We start from the raw sequence: 14,338 nt of genomic DNA on the forward strand, positions 1-14,338 counted from the left end.
CTGAATAAAACAAGCCCTGTTTCAGAAAAAAAAGTGTTGCATTACTTACTGAACTGCCCTCGTAGTAAGAGGAAGAAGAAAATGAGCGGATATATAAAGCCCCACGGTGCGAAGATGTCTGATTAGTATATACCGATATATCAGCGAAGCAGAGAGTGATTCAAGCGCGGAAAGCAATTCGTGAGAAATTACAGTTGCTGATGTTAGGGCATACGGATCGACAGCAAACACTAAGAGAGACCTTTAAGCTGGTTACTGGACCTCTCAGATAGCTTTCAGCAAAAGCAAAAACACACGATAACGATGTCATTGACGAATTCATTATCCATCACACTCGTGGTCAGATAGATACAACATTCGGCGTTAGCAGGGGGAGACCGTACATGTTGGGTACGCATCCTATTACTGTAACTGACGACACACTACAGATTGGTGATAGGCGGTTTGAGAGAACACCTGGCTTAATGAATCTTATTTTCCCTAGACTTACCAAAAAACCTATAAATTATTCAGTTAATGATAGGGAAATGTATCGTGAAATACTGCACGTAACTGATGTACGTAAGATCGCGAAATGACTGAGCAACAAGAAATATAAAACCATTATAAAACCAATACTTGATGGAGAAAACAACAACAGCAGCAGCGGCGATGATAGTATTGACATTGAGCATAAGGCAGTGAACAGTCGAATCCCTCAGTATATATGTTATGACGACCCCAATGAGCTAATAGATCGACTAGACTGCCCATGGCATCAGCTTCTGCAGGTAATACAGCTTATTCGAATGAGTCTGTTCCAATGATCTCTGAGCTTAGAGAGAGAGGTATCATCGAATAAATATGGAGACAGTAGTTCGAGAACTGCACAAACCAGCGTGCAAAACGTACCCCCATAGACATGTTATGATTAAAAGTTTGGATGACTTAAGGCAAGCTGATCTTGTAGATATGAGGGAATATTCACATGAGAATAATGGATTCAAATACATTTCAAGAAGGGACGCCGAACAGATGTGCAGAACTATAGACCTATATCTCTAACGTCGATCAGTTTTAGAATTTTGGAACACGTATTATGTTCGAGTATAATGACTTTCCTGGAGACTAAAAATCTACTCTGTATGAATCAGCATGGGTTTCGAAAAAGACGGTCGTGTGACAAGCAGCTCGCGCTATTCGTCCACGAGACTCAGAGGGTCATAGACACGGGTTCCCATCTAGATGCCGTGCTTCTCGACTTCCGCAAGGCGTTCGATACAGTTCCCCACAGTCGTTTAATGAACAAAGTAAGAGCATATGGACTATCAGACCAATTGTGTGATTGGATTGAAGAGTTCCTAGATAACAGAACGCAGCATGTCATTCTCAATGGAGAGAGGTCTTCCGAAGTAAGAGTGATTTCAGGTGTGCCGCAGTGGAGTGTCGTAGGACCGTTGCTATTCACAATATACATAAATTACTTTGTGGATGACATCGGAAGTTCACTGAGGCTTTTTGCGGATGATGCTGTGGTATATCGAGAGGTTGTAACAATGGAAAATTGTACTGAAATGCAGGAGGATCTGCAGCAAATTGACGCATGGTGCAGGGAATGGCAATTGAATCTCAATGTAGACAAGTGTAATGTGCTGCGAATACATAGAAAGAAAGATCCTTTATCATTTAGCTACAATATAGCAGGTCAGCAACTGGAAGCGGTTAATTCCATAAATTATCTGGGAGTAGGCATTAGGAGTGATTTAAAATCGAATTATCATATAAAGTTGATCGTCGGTAAAGAAGGGAGAACCGATAGAGGTATTCAAAGTACCCTCCGCTACATACCGCCAGGTGGCTTGCGGAGTATTGATGTAGATGTAGATACTCCAAATTTTCCTCGGCATTACCTGTCAAAACAAAAACAGGTAGAAATGTCGCGGATGTTTTTGAGCGTTTGTTACAGACAGACAACCACCAAATCGATTACGGTGGGGAGTTTTACAATAGGTATTTAAAAACCGTGAAGCAGCGATACGGAATACATCACCACTCGACATTCACTCACCTGAAGGCAAGTATTGGGGAGCGTCTGAACAGAACAATAAAAGGTCCAATGTGGATGCGTTTCAATCTTCGCTGCTCATACAAATGGACAGATATCCTCCCAGAAATAATTGCTCAGTATAATCGAACCAAACATACCACAATAAGAATTAGACGAATCAATGTTCGTGGTAATGGACTCATGGATACAGTGTACTATCGCATTAAAATGCTGGATCCACGAAGACAGAAATTTAATGTAGGTGATTTGGTGTGTATCTCAAAACACAAGACTGTACTTGAGAAATCATACCTACCGAACTGGTCAACGGAGATATTTACAGTTTCAAACGTGCAAAGAATGAATCCTAGAACTTATATGTTGAAGGATAGTAAAGATGAAGCAATTTCGGGCTGCTTCTAGACGGAGGAGTTGCAGAAAAGCTCAGAACTGGATGTTTTTCTCGTGGAGACAGTCATAAGACGTTGTGGAAATAAAGCACTAGTCAAATGGCTTGGTCTTCCTGCTACGCAAAACAGTTGGACTAATCCCACAACTTGTTATATAATGGGTGCGCATAGTCCGCAACCACCGCAGTAGCATAACATGCGTGCTAGGAGACTCATTAGAGGAGGTGGTGCTATTCCAAACAAACTGCCAGTGGAATTACACATCCCTGGGTATAACTACTGTGGACCTGGGACAAAGCTTCAGAAACGCTTGACACGAGATGATAAGGGGGTTAATCTGCTCGATAACGCGTTCATGGAACATGACATTGCATACGCTGCAAATAAAAATCTATAAAGTTGTCACATTGCGGATACGATTTTAGCCGATAAGGCAAAGGCGATACGGACAAGAAAGTATATTGGTACAGGTCAACGCATCGCAGCATTTGCAGTTGATAAAACCATCCGAGGAAAAATTAAGTCGGGTTTAGGAGTGGTGAATTACAAGCGAGTTATGAATGCTGCACGTTGTGACCTAAACAAGAAGAAAGACAAGGGCGGGAAGCAGAGCTGTTTAAAGAACTGTATCCTGACTGATAGGCCTGGGCTAGCAGGACAGAACGGATTAGGTTGTGGAAAGGGGCCAAAATAAGTTGTTGTCAGTTGCACCCAACATACAAACTTTATTTATCAACACACAATATTACAACACGGATTTAAAACACTCAAAACTTTAATCGACCTCCTTTGATTAACTTTAGATCGACTGAAGGCCACACTCAAAGTCCAAGACACAAGGCCTAAGCAAGAAATTGAAATACAAGGTTCTTCTGGAGGTTTCACCCAAAAATATTTTCTAAATCCTCAGTCTACACAGGCTGGAGGCCTTAGCAATTTAATTTTAATGGAACTTGGCTGGAGGCCGCATATTAAGCAAAAAGAAGAGTTTCAGCCAAAAGGCAGAAGGCCATATCTTAAAACATTTCATACAAAAGTCGGCTGAAGGCCCCTATAAAGAATAACAAACTCATACCTTAAGGGCAAGACAAGAACATTAATTTAAGAATGAATTTTTTTTCACTTTACAGCGGAGTGTGCGCTGATATGAAACTTCCTGGCAGATTAAAACTGTGTGCCGGACCGAGACTCGGTCCGGCACACAATTTTAATCTGCCAGGAAGTTTCATTAATTTAAGAGGTATTAATACTCGGCTGAAGGCCACATATCAACAAAATATGTTAACGGCTTAAGGCCTAAAAAAAGAGTTTCAATTTAAAAGGCAGAAGGCCTTATCTTAAAACAACTTATGTAAATTTCGGCTGAAGGCTTCATATGAAAGAATAACAATCTCATGCCTTAAGGGAAATATTGATACTCGGCTGCAGGCCACACATCAACGAAATAACTAAAACGCAAACAGGAAAATTACTATGTAACACACACAAGGAACGGCCTGGGATTGTGACAAAGGTCCGTTTAGGTGAGACAGGCAGCCTGTCCAATGACTTCTTAATCTTGAGGCAACCCAACCGACAGACAGCCGACCGACCAAACAACAAAATCAGTTCCGCTCCACGCAACCAGTAAACTGACCACAAGATTTCAATACAACGACACACAGAATATTGGCGCCCACAGCGACCAACAACACCTCAGCTGTCGAACTACACGCCGTGCTGGACAGCAACAACACGACGAGGAAATTAAACTGCCGAAAATTACGTCAACGACCAGGGCAGGTAATCGGAACGTCAACGCCCACAAGGCAGAAGATACCGCTGGTCAACTTCAATAACACAGAAAGACGGCTCCACAGAAAGACGGCTGGAATCTTAGCCGACACACACACACATTGTTGCTCGCCGTAATGTCCCACAAGCGACAACCAGGATCAAACGAAGAAATGTAAACAGTCGAAGTTAGTTAGTAGGTGAAGTGAGGACGCAACTTTCATGTCCAAGATCGGTGGGCGACGAACTTCGTAGCACCCACAAGCGGCACCTCACACTCCAACCGCGCGTGCACACCGCCAGCGGCCTCGGCCAGAGTAGTCGCAGCGGAGACTTGCTTGCTGCTCCACACCAACCGACCGACTGCCCAGGCCCAGAAACGGTGAAAGGACCAAATATACGTCAGCCAATGAGACGACCAAACGAACGACCAACCAACGGTCGTCCCGCTCGAATCTCCCTCCGTCGGACAGTTCATGTGTGTCGCCAGCGATCGGCGAGCACTGGCTGTCAGTGCCTCACCGGCGCTCCGTCCCCAACTTCACTGCTGCTGCGTCCCAACTGCACTGCTGGTCCAACTGACTGCCAGACACACGATTACCCAGAAATACTATCGGTCGCTCCCGAGATGGTACGACAGTGCACTTATCGATACGCGCTGCTGCTGCCGCTCACAGGCAAGTAAAGCAGGAAGTTAGTGATGCCAGTAAATTGAATAAGAAAAGGAGGCGGCAGTACCGTAATAGAAGATGGCAAACAATAAATGGCGTGAACACGAGCCGTGCGTGGCTCACTGACGGCAATGTATGCAGCTAAAAACGCACTGAAACAGAAAGATGCGGGAAGAAGTCGAAGAAGAGGAGGATCGGTTAAAGCACCTTGAGTTCTACCAATACCTAAGACATCCGGCGGTTTTATTCCTTTTCTTATCCCAGACCTCTCCACGCTCTCGGCGGTAAGCTCCCTCGCCGGTGGTGCCGCAGCTATTGCTCGAACGGTCAAGAATGCGCATAACTCTCAAGCGCAGTTAGAAGAGGCGAGAAGATATAACCGCATGATGGAAGCTGCAGCCATCGGAAAAGGACTATACTTGAAACCATACAGGAAAGGGCTTGGTCTATTCATAAATCTAAAAAAAGCCCATTAGCGGTACTACCAGATCGACCACTCACAAATACTGATCTTCTTACGTTTGTTAGAAACAAATTCAACATACCAAGATTCCGTGGTGTGTTTATGTGAGATACATTACTGGAGACAATGTGGAAAACTGGGCCGGCCGGTGTGGCCAAGCGGTTCTAGACGCTTCAGTCTGGAACTGCATGACCGCTACGGTCGCAGGTTAGAATCCTGCCTCGGGCATCGATGTGTGTGATGTCCTTAGGTTAGTTAGGTTTAAGTAGTTCTAAGTTCTAGGGGACTGATGACCTCAGATGTTAAGTCTCATAGTGCTCAGAGACATTTGAACTATTTTTTGGAAAACTGGTGAATGTGGGATTGTGAATTTAGATGTTGCTGGAGGCCCCGGCACCCACTGCTTATCATATGTTATGAGAAATGCGGATACAATCTACTATTTCGATTCATTTGGTAACCTGCAACCACCAGAAGACTTACAACGATAATTCACTAACAGAAGACGGGTGTTCTGCAATTATTGGCGCTATCAGGACTTTAATACATACCTCTGTGGGCGTCTATGCATCACGTTTCTCTTGACGCTTGCAAAGAAGAAGAAGAAGCATGCTATATGAGGTGGAGCTTTAAACATTCATTCATCAGTTGAGCTTCAGATGCAATTCGTACACTTTGACATTAAAAGAACGATCATCTGTATTGCGCGCAAATTACTTCCCACCAATTGATTTGAGCATTGGTGAATGGAGTATTGCATTGATTGGACTGGAGACGTACAACAGCATCCCAGATATCACTGAGACTAACAACAAATTACATCTGGATATTAATGGTGAAAAGGATATTGTTGAAATAGAACCGGGTGCATACGATATCGACGATTTAAGTGAAGCCTTCAAACAGTCTGGAAAAGGTATTGAACTAAATGTAAACGTCAATACACTTAAATCTGAAATAGAGACTGTAAATGCAACTATTGACTTTAACCAGAAAAGGTTCAATAGGGTGCCTACTAGGTTTCACAAAAGGGCAGGTTTTCAGGGAGGATCCAAGTAAATTTTACAAGTCAGATCAGACTGTGGACATACTTCCCTTCAGCACAATCCGAGTTGAATGTAACATTGCAACGAACTCCTATCTCAACGATAGTCTGATTCACACTATTTACAGATTTTTCCCCTCAGTTGCAACGGGGTATAAGGTTGTTGAGATCCCTGCCAATGCAATATAGCGTCCAGTGACAGCTCAGACATTGGACTGTTTGGAGCTGCGTATTGTGGACCAGAATAATCAACTTGTTGACTTTCGTGGTGAGGAAATCATTGTACGATTACATCTAAGGCAGGATGGGCGTACGGCATAAAACAAGTGCACGCAATCCACAGCACTTCACTTTGCTACCGAACAGCAAAGTAATAATATATGAGAATTACAAGTTTCTTAAATCAGTTGGCTTGAAACCGCGCAATGATGTCCTCACTCAACATAATGATGAGAGAATTATACGTCAGGAATACTTCTCTCATAAACCTTACGCTTTAACCGCATTGAACAAGAACGATGAAATTAAGATTGTCATCCAGCACCAAGACGCACTCACGCTTCCATGCAAGTGTTTCATATATCTAGAGGCGTCAGTCAAGAAAACCGATGTCAGCGATACAATAGGATCCAAACTTACACTTAACGCTTTAGCATTCCTGTTCCAGGAGATACAGTATGAACTCAATGGATCTGAGATCGATCATACACACAATGTTGGCATAACATCAACCTTTAAAACATATGTCTCTGCATCGCCCACGAATTTGCTTGGTTTCGAAAATGCGGGACGGATCACAGACGATCCAGGGGATAGAACAGTTTCAGAGTACAAGCGATTTAGTGCATGCATAAGTCTAAAACTGCTTATGGACTACTTTGAGGACATGAGACAGATTATTATGAACACTAAACAAGAACTCATTCTGGTACGGAGTGCGACAGATAATAAATTACTTATACATTCAAGGAGCTCAAGAGGAGAATATGATCACAATCAGCAAGATAATGTGGAAAATGCCTCACATCGGTGTATCAGACAAGGAGCGTTTGAAGCTTTTAAAAGTCCTGAATTCCGGTACATTTCTGTCACTGACATTGCGCTCATCGGAGGTTTTCGAGTACCCAATGTTACCGACTGTGAAGAGACAAACATGGGCTATTAAAACCACAGCTAGAGACACCTAGATTCATCATACTTGCGTTTCAGACTGATAGATGAGCTAATATAGCAAATGATTCCACCGTGTTCGGCAACTGTAAGTTAAATAATGCCAAAGTCCACCTCAATTCAGAATTCTACCCATATGACAATTTACATGAAAATGAAAATGTATACAGTCTAGCATATGACATGTATGTAAGGTTTCATGCTTCTTACTATGAAATTGCTGAAGAAGAGGGAGGAGGGTGTCTACTCAGTCCATGTAAGTTCAAAGAGCTTTCACCGATCATCATAATAGACTGCTAGAAACAGAAAGAGATAATTAAGTCTGGACCTATAGATGTGCGAACTGAATTTGAATCACCGACAAATTTCCCAGAACACACTGCCACGTATGCTCTAGTTCTACATGACCGTGTAATCGACTACTGCCCGCTCACCGTTGTTGTGCAACGTGCTGTATAAATGAACAGGTGTTGCATGATACCTAGAGCATCTCACAATGGTGTCTTAATGTGTGAACATCATTGCGGACGCTCAGGGTTTCTATGATGGTGAGCGTGACACTTCATATTTAAAAATGTTGCGTTTGTAGCGTACACACAAGATGCTGGAATAATAGAGACGTTCTCAACAAACATTGCATCACGAAGGTCTTTCAAGTATGTGAAGTGTGCTAAGACACGGAAGAGTGCAAACTGGTTAACTCATTTCTACCATGGAATTCACTGGAATGATCCTGGCATACCCTATAAAGATATGGTGACTGTGCTTAAATTATTCAATCGCACGGATACCATCGTCTATGTGAAGGGGAAGGAGAAGATCTCATGGATGCATTGAATCTTTAAGTTTGCTGCTATTCAAGACCTGGAACTACAGGTGTCCATCTCTCCATCGACTCAAGAATATGTATCAAAAAAGTGTTGCTGTATCTGCTTATGAAAATGTAAAATTACGTTTAAGTTGTGTGAGAAATAAATGAAATTTTACCTCACAGCCTCTGTGTTCTTTTTATTTTTTTTTTTTTTTTATTTTTTTTTTTTTTTTTTTTTACAGCCCTGTTCCCACTTTTACATTGTACTGTTTTTTAACCACATGCTATGTCTATGCTTTTCTTCAAGCACAGGAGATATAATTTTAGACAAGTCTGCTATATATCTTTGGAAGCGGACACGGTCACATGCCTCCTGCTCCCAAAACCCAATTTGTGCTGCTTGATGGGAGTAATTCCATGTAATCATTCTGTATATTTTGATCTTCCATCTTAAACTTCACCTTCTTAATAGCACACACCTTCAGTAAAACTAATGTCGTTTGAGACGTGCACAGCCTTTACATACATACATATACATACATAATGCAATAGGGGATAGGGTTTTTTTGTAAATAACAACAAAGATGTATGGTGAATAACTCTTTTCTTGGTTTATTCAGTTCACAGAAATACAATACAGTTCTTGAGGTACAGTATAATTCTTGAGGTACAATCTAGTATTCTTGAGGAACAAATTGATTCTGCTATTCCAATGCAGAAATACTTTTAACTTACACACAACAACAGTAACACTGGTATGAAACATTTTTGTATAAATATAAGCTAAAAACTAAAACGGAAATACTTTCTTTACTACTACAACTAAATTCCACAGCCCCAGTAGCACAGCTTTTACAATAATTCTGATGGATTGCCCACGCTTAGAGTCTAATTTCAACAGTCCACAATAGCAAAGGTTTTTAAAATAACAATTACAGCCTACACATATGCTGTGTATCAACAAATACATCAATATATAATTTCTTCTATTGTTTGGTTTTTTATATATTTTTTGTTTTATGTTCTTTTTTTCTTTCTTTCACTCACATGCTGTGCATATACAAAGATAAAATTTTATTCTTTTTTCCGTTTTATCCTTTCTTTTTCCACACATTCTCTCTCTCTATATGTATACACTTGTACATAGTACACAAAAATACACTCCTGGAAATGGAAAAAAGAACACATTGACACCGGTGTGTCAGACCCACCATACTTGCTCCGGACACTGCGAGAGGGTTGTACAAGCAATGATCACACGCACGGCACAGCAGACACACCAGGAACCGCGGTGTTGGCCGTCGAATGGCGCTAGCTGCGCAGCATTTGTGCACCCCCGCCGTCAGTGTCAGCCAGTTTGCCGTGGCATACGGAGCTCCATCGCAGTCTTTAACACTGGTAGCATGCCGTGACAGCGTGGACGTGAACCGTATGTGCAGTTGACGGACTTTGAGCGAGGGCGTATAGTGGGCATGCGGGTGGCCGGGTGGACGTACCGCCGAATTGCTCAACACGTGGGGCGTGAGGTCTCCACAGTACATCGATGTTGTCGCCAGTGGTCGGCGGAAGGTGCACGTGCCCGTCGACCTGGGACCGGACCGCAGCGACGCACGGATGCACGCCAAGACCGTAGGATCCTACGCAGTGCCGTAGGGGACCGCACCGCCACTTCCCAGCAAATTAGGGACACTGTTGCTCCTGGGGTATCGGCGAGGACCATTCGCAACCGTCTCCATGAAGCTGGGCTACGGTCCCGCACACCGTTAGGCCGTCTTCCGCTCACGCCCCAACATCGTGCAGCCCGCCTCCAGTGGTGTCCCGACAGGCGTGAATGGAGGGACGAATGAAGACGTGTCGTCTTCAGCGATGAGAGTCGCTTCTGCCTTGGTGCCAATGATGGTCGTATGCGTGTTTGGCGCCGTGCAGGTGAGCGCCACAATCAGGACTGCATACGACCAAGGCACACAGGGCTAACACGCGGCATCATGGTGTGGGGAGCGATCTCCTACACTGGCCGTACACCACTGGTGATCATCGAGGGGACACTGAATAGTGCACGGTACATTCAAACCGTCATCGAACCCATCGTTCTACCATTTCTAGACCGGCAAGGGAACTTGCTGTTCCAACAGGACAATGCACGTCCGCATGTATCCCGTGCCACCCAACGTGCTCTAGAAGGTGTAAGTCAACTACCCTGGCCAGCAAGATCTCCGGATCTGTCCCCCATTGAGCATGTTTGGGACTGGATGAAGCGTCGTCTCACGCGGTCTGCACGTCCAGCACGAACGCTGGTCCAACTGAGGCGCCAGGTGGAAATGGCATGGCAAGCCGTTCCACAGGACTACATCCAGCATCTCTACGATCGTCTCCATGGGAGAATAGCAGCCTGCATTGCTGCGAAAGGTGGATATACACTGTACTAGTGCCGACATTGTGCATGCTCTGTTGCCTGTGTCTATGTGCCTGTGGTTCTGTCAGTGTGATCATGTGATGTATCTGACCCCAGGAATGTGTCAATAAAGTTTCCCCTTCCTGGGACAATGAATTCACGGTGTTCTTATTTCAATTTCCAGGAGTGTATTTACATAACACACACACACACACACACACACACACACACACAAACTTAATTGCACTATGATAAAAGGGCCATGCTACTACTCTGCAGACACTCCCTCCCTCTCTCTCTCTCTCTCTCTCTCTCTCTCTGTCTCTCTCTCTCTCTCTCACACACACACACACACACACACACACACACACACACACACACACACACACACCACACACACACACACATACTCAATCAGAGTCCCCCACCCCTTCTCTCACTACAAGTGAGTAGTGTGAGTATGGGCGAGTTTCAATCCCGTCATCACAAATAACCCTTTTATCGTCATGAGGCGACAGAACGGTTTTAGGCTGTAGTACAGTGTACACCTCGTTTCCTCTCGATCGAATACTGGTCTGCCATACCACAGCAAAGGCACTGCAAATCGTCTGTGATAGAGAGGGCTCTCGATGCCATGCAACGCACACCCTTAGCCCGCCTCTGGGTAGCACCTTCCAATGTGCGATATGCATAACTTGTTCTGTGGAATAACAGCATAAGGATTATCGGCCATGTATGAGGACATATCGAATTCATTACCATGGCACCTAATTACTTCATTTGGATCACACTTCTTGACCCAATAGATGAAGCTTTCTGTATCCATATAAAGTAATTTACGATCTGCGAAATGAGTTTTTGCAAACTCATAATGAAAGAGGTACATGTGGACTTTGGATAGGTCTGGTATGCATATCCCCACATAAATAGGTTTCATAAACTCTGCTGCAGCCTTCCCCACCTCCACAACTACAAAGTTATTATTGAATATGGAGACCCACTTAAAATTTGGTCTGGCAATGCATTTTCTTACACTATAATGCCCATCCCATTCAGTTCTAATCAAAATTTCACGTTTTCCCCTCAAATTCTCCATAGTTTTACCGAAAACTGAATTATTCATTAATTTATAAAAATCTTTCTCATAGCCACATGTTGCGGAAGCTCTCTGTCTTGTATTCAAATCAATATACTCCTTCAACCAGGGGGACTGCTTCAAGGAGGTAGCCCGGGTAATTCTAACCAGCTCCATACCAAAGCTGAGGCATTGCTGGTGGTTACGATAATTAACAATGTATTTTTGCTTATTCCACAGCGTTGTCATCAATTTTGGTGTGGAGCCTCCTCGCGGAACCAGTTGCTCTGGACACAGCAGCAAATCGGTATGTGCATAACACAGTGTATCAAGGAAGCGGAGCATAATTCTCGGCGTCATTCGTTTGCAGAATGAAATATACTTCTCAACACTCTCAGGTAGGACACTGACCTGATCTTTCTCCAAACCGAAATCAGCCAAGTGCTCAACAAGAAAGCGAGCATCATACCCACTTAAATTGTGGAAGAAAACGGATATGTGTCTAGGTAGCTAGTACTTCAAATTGCACGTATTGTGAGCTGCACCACAGAACTTCCCCGTAAGATGACAGTAGTCCTTACGAGGAGTATCCGCTTCTCTGTCTAACGGCAGCCCACAAATATGACAATCAAGCGTGTTATTATACAAATCTTCATTCTCCTGCTATTTGGTCATGGGAACGTTGCCGCTGTAAAGTGTATCAACCTCCCATGAAAGTTTTTCGAGCTCAGAGAGCAACCAAACCACAGGGCTGTCCCCAAATTAAGATTTCTATCGGTTAAGGCTGGAATCATATGATGATACAGTTTGGTATAATACAATATGGTACGTATTTTTGTGTAAAGGTGGTATGTGAGGTTGTAGGGTCTCCTTCACAGCGGGTCAAGGAGCGAGGAGGCATTCAAAGTCAGCATACACTACAAATGGGCATCGCTCCTGGTGGTGAGCATTCCTAAACTTTATGAATTTGTTTTCGTCAGTACGCATAATAACACATACCGGGAGCCGGCCGCGGTGGCCGTGCGGTTCTAGGCGCGTCAGTCCGGAACCGCGAGACTGCTACGGTCGCAGGTTCGAATCCTGCCTCGGGCATGGATGTGTGTGATGTGCTTAGGTTAGTTAGGTTTAAGTAGTTCTAAGTTCTAGGGGACTGATGACCTCAGATGTTAAGTCCCATAGTGCTCAGGGCCATTTGAACCATTTGAACACATACCGGATCCTTGGAAGCACAGTCTACTAGGTGCGCAGATAATACCTTGGCTGAGGAGAAATAATTCAGGCACGTTAAGCAAATATGTTTTACGTGATGATTAATTGATAGTTGGGAGGAAAGGAGTCGGGACATGTCTTTGATCCAAACACAGTGATAATTATCACCTTCAGAGAAGAGCAGCATGTTTACATGCAGCTCACGCTCACCAGTAAATTTTGAGAAATGGACGGGGCTGACGACGATACGTTTGTCTTGCTCATCTGACTTGCCTTTCTTCTCCAGGCCATAATCATGAACCGATATGCCGGTATTCTGCGCCTCAAATTTAGGCATGTCCTGGATCTTGACGGGGAACGCTATACCATCGAAGTTATAACACCCACGAATATTATAACCTACATGGTATTTACTCGGATGCTGAGGATGATCGCTTCGATCATACTTTCTTTCGCAAGCCGGGAATGACCATGCAAAACAAGCCTGATCCTTTCTCTGTTTTGCGCATTAGTACATACCTGCTTATTAGCTATATTTTTACGGAGCATGATATAGCTTGATCCTCCATTTACCAGATCATAGACATGTGTGTGAATGTCCAGGTGTAAAATTCTGCTGAGTGCTTTAGCTGAGCCTATCACTTCCATCTCAGAAAACTGTCCCAATATAGCACTGATGGTGGATTTACGAAACCACTCGGCGATTGATGTGCTCCACGTTATCACGCCATTTTCAACCCAAAGATAATGAATACTCATCTCTTCAAAACCAGACTACACTTTGGAGGGGGAGGGTGCGATAATTCAAAACAAAGCACTGCACTCAACTGCATTTAATGACAGGATACCATGGGATCATTGACTACCTTGAGGAGCTCCATTCCCACGACAGGAAGGAACACACTTAGAAATTCAACAGGGTCGTGGAACCCTCTTGCCGGGTTGTTGATCCTGGTGAACGAAATTCGCTCCTCAAAGGCATCGGCAATCACCGAGTACTCTAGCTGCAGTATTGTATCACTGACCTGATGTCCTTCACTAAAAGGACGGGGGAGGGAACTGTCACTACATCTACATCTATCTACATCTACATCCATACTCCGCAAGCCACCTGACGGTGTGTGGCGGAGTGTACCTTGAGTACCTCTATCGGTTCTCCCTTCTATTCCAGTCTCGTATTGTTCGTGGAAAGAAGGATTGTCGGTATGCCTCTGTGTGGGCTCTAATCTCTCTGATTTTATCCTCATGGTCGCTTCGCAAGATGTACGTAGGAGGGAGCAATATACTGCTTGA

The sequence above is a fragment of the Schistocerca serialis genome, chromosome 2 (assembly GCF_023864345.2).
Source record: "Schistocerca serialis cubense isolate TAMUIC-IGC-003099 chromosome 2, iqSchSeri2.2, whole genome shotgun sequence".
NCBI classification, from domain to species: Eukaryota; Metazoa; Arthropoda; class Insecta; order Orthoptera; family Acrididae; genus Schistocerca; species Schistocerca serialis.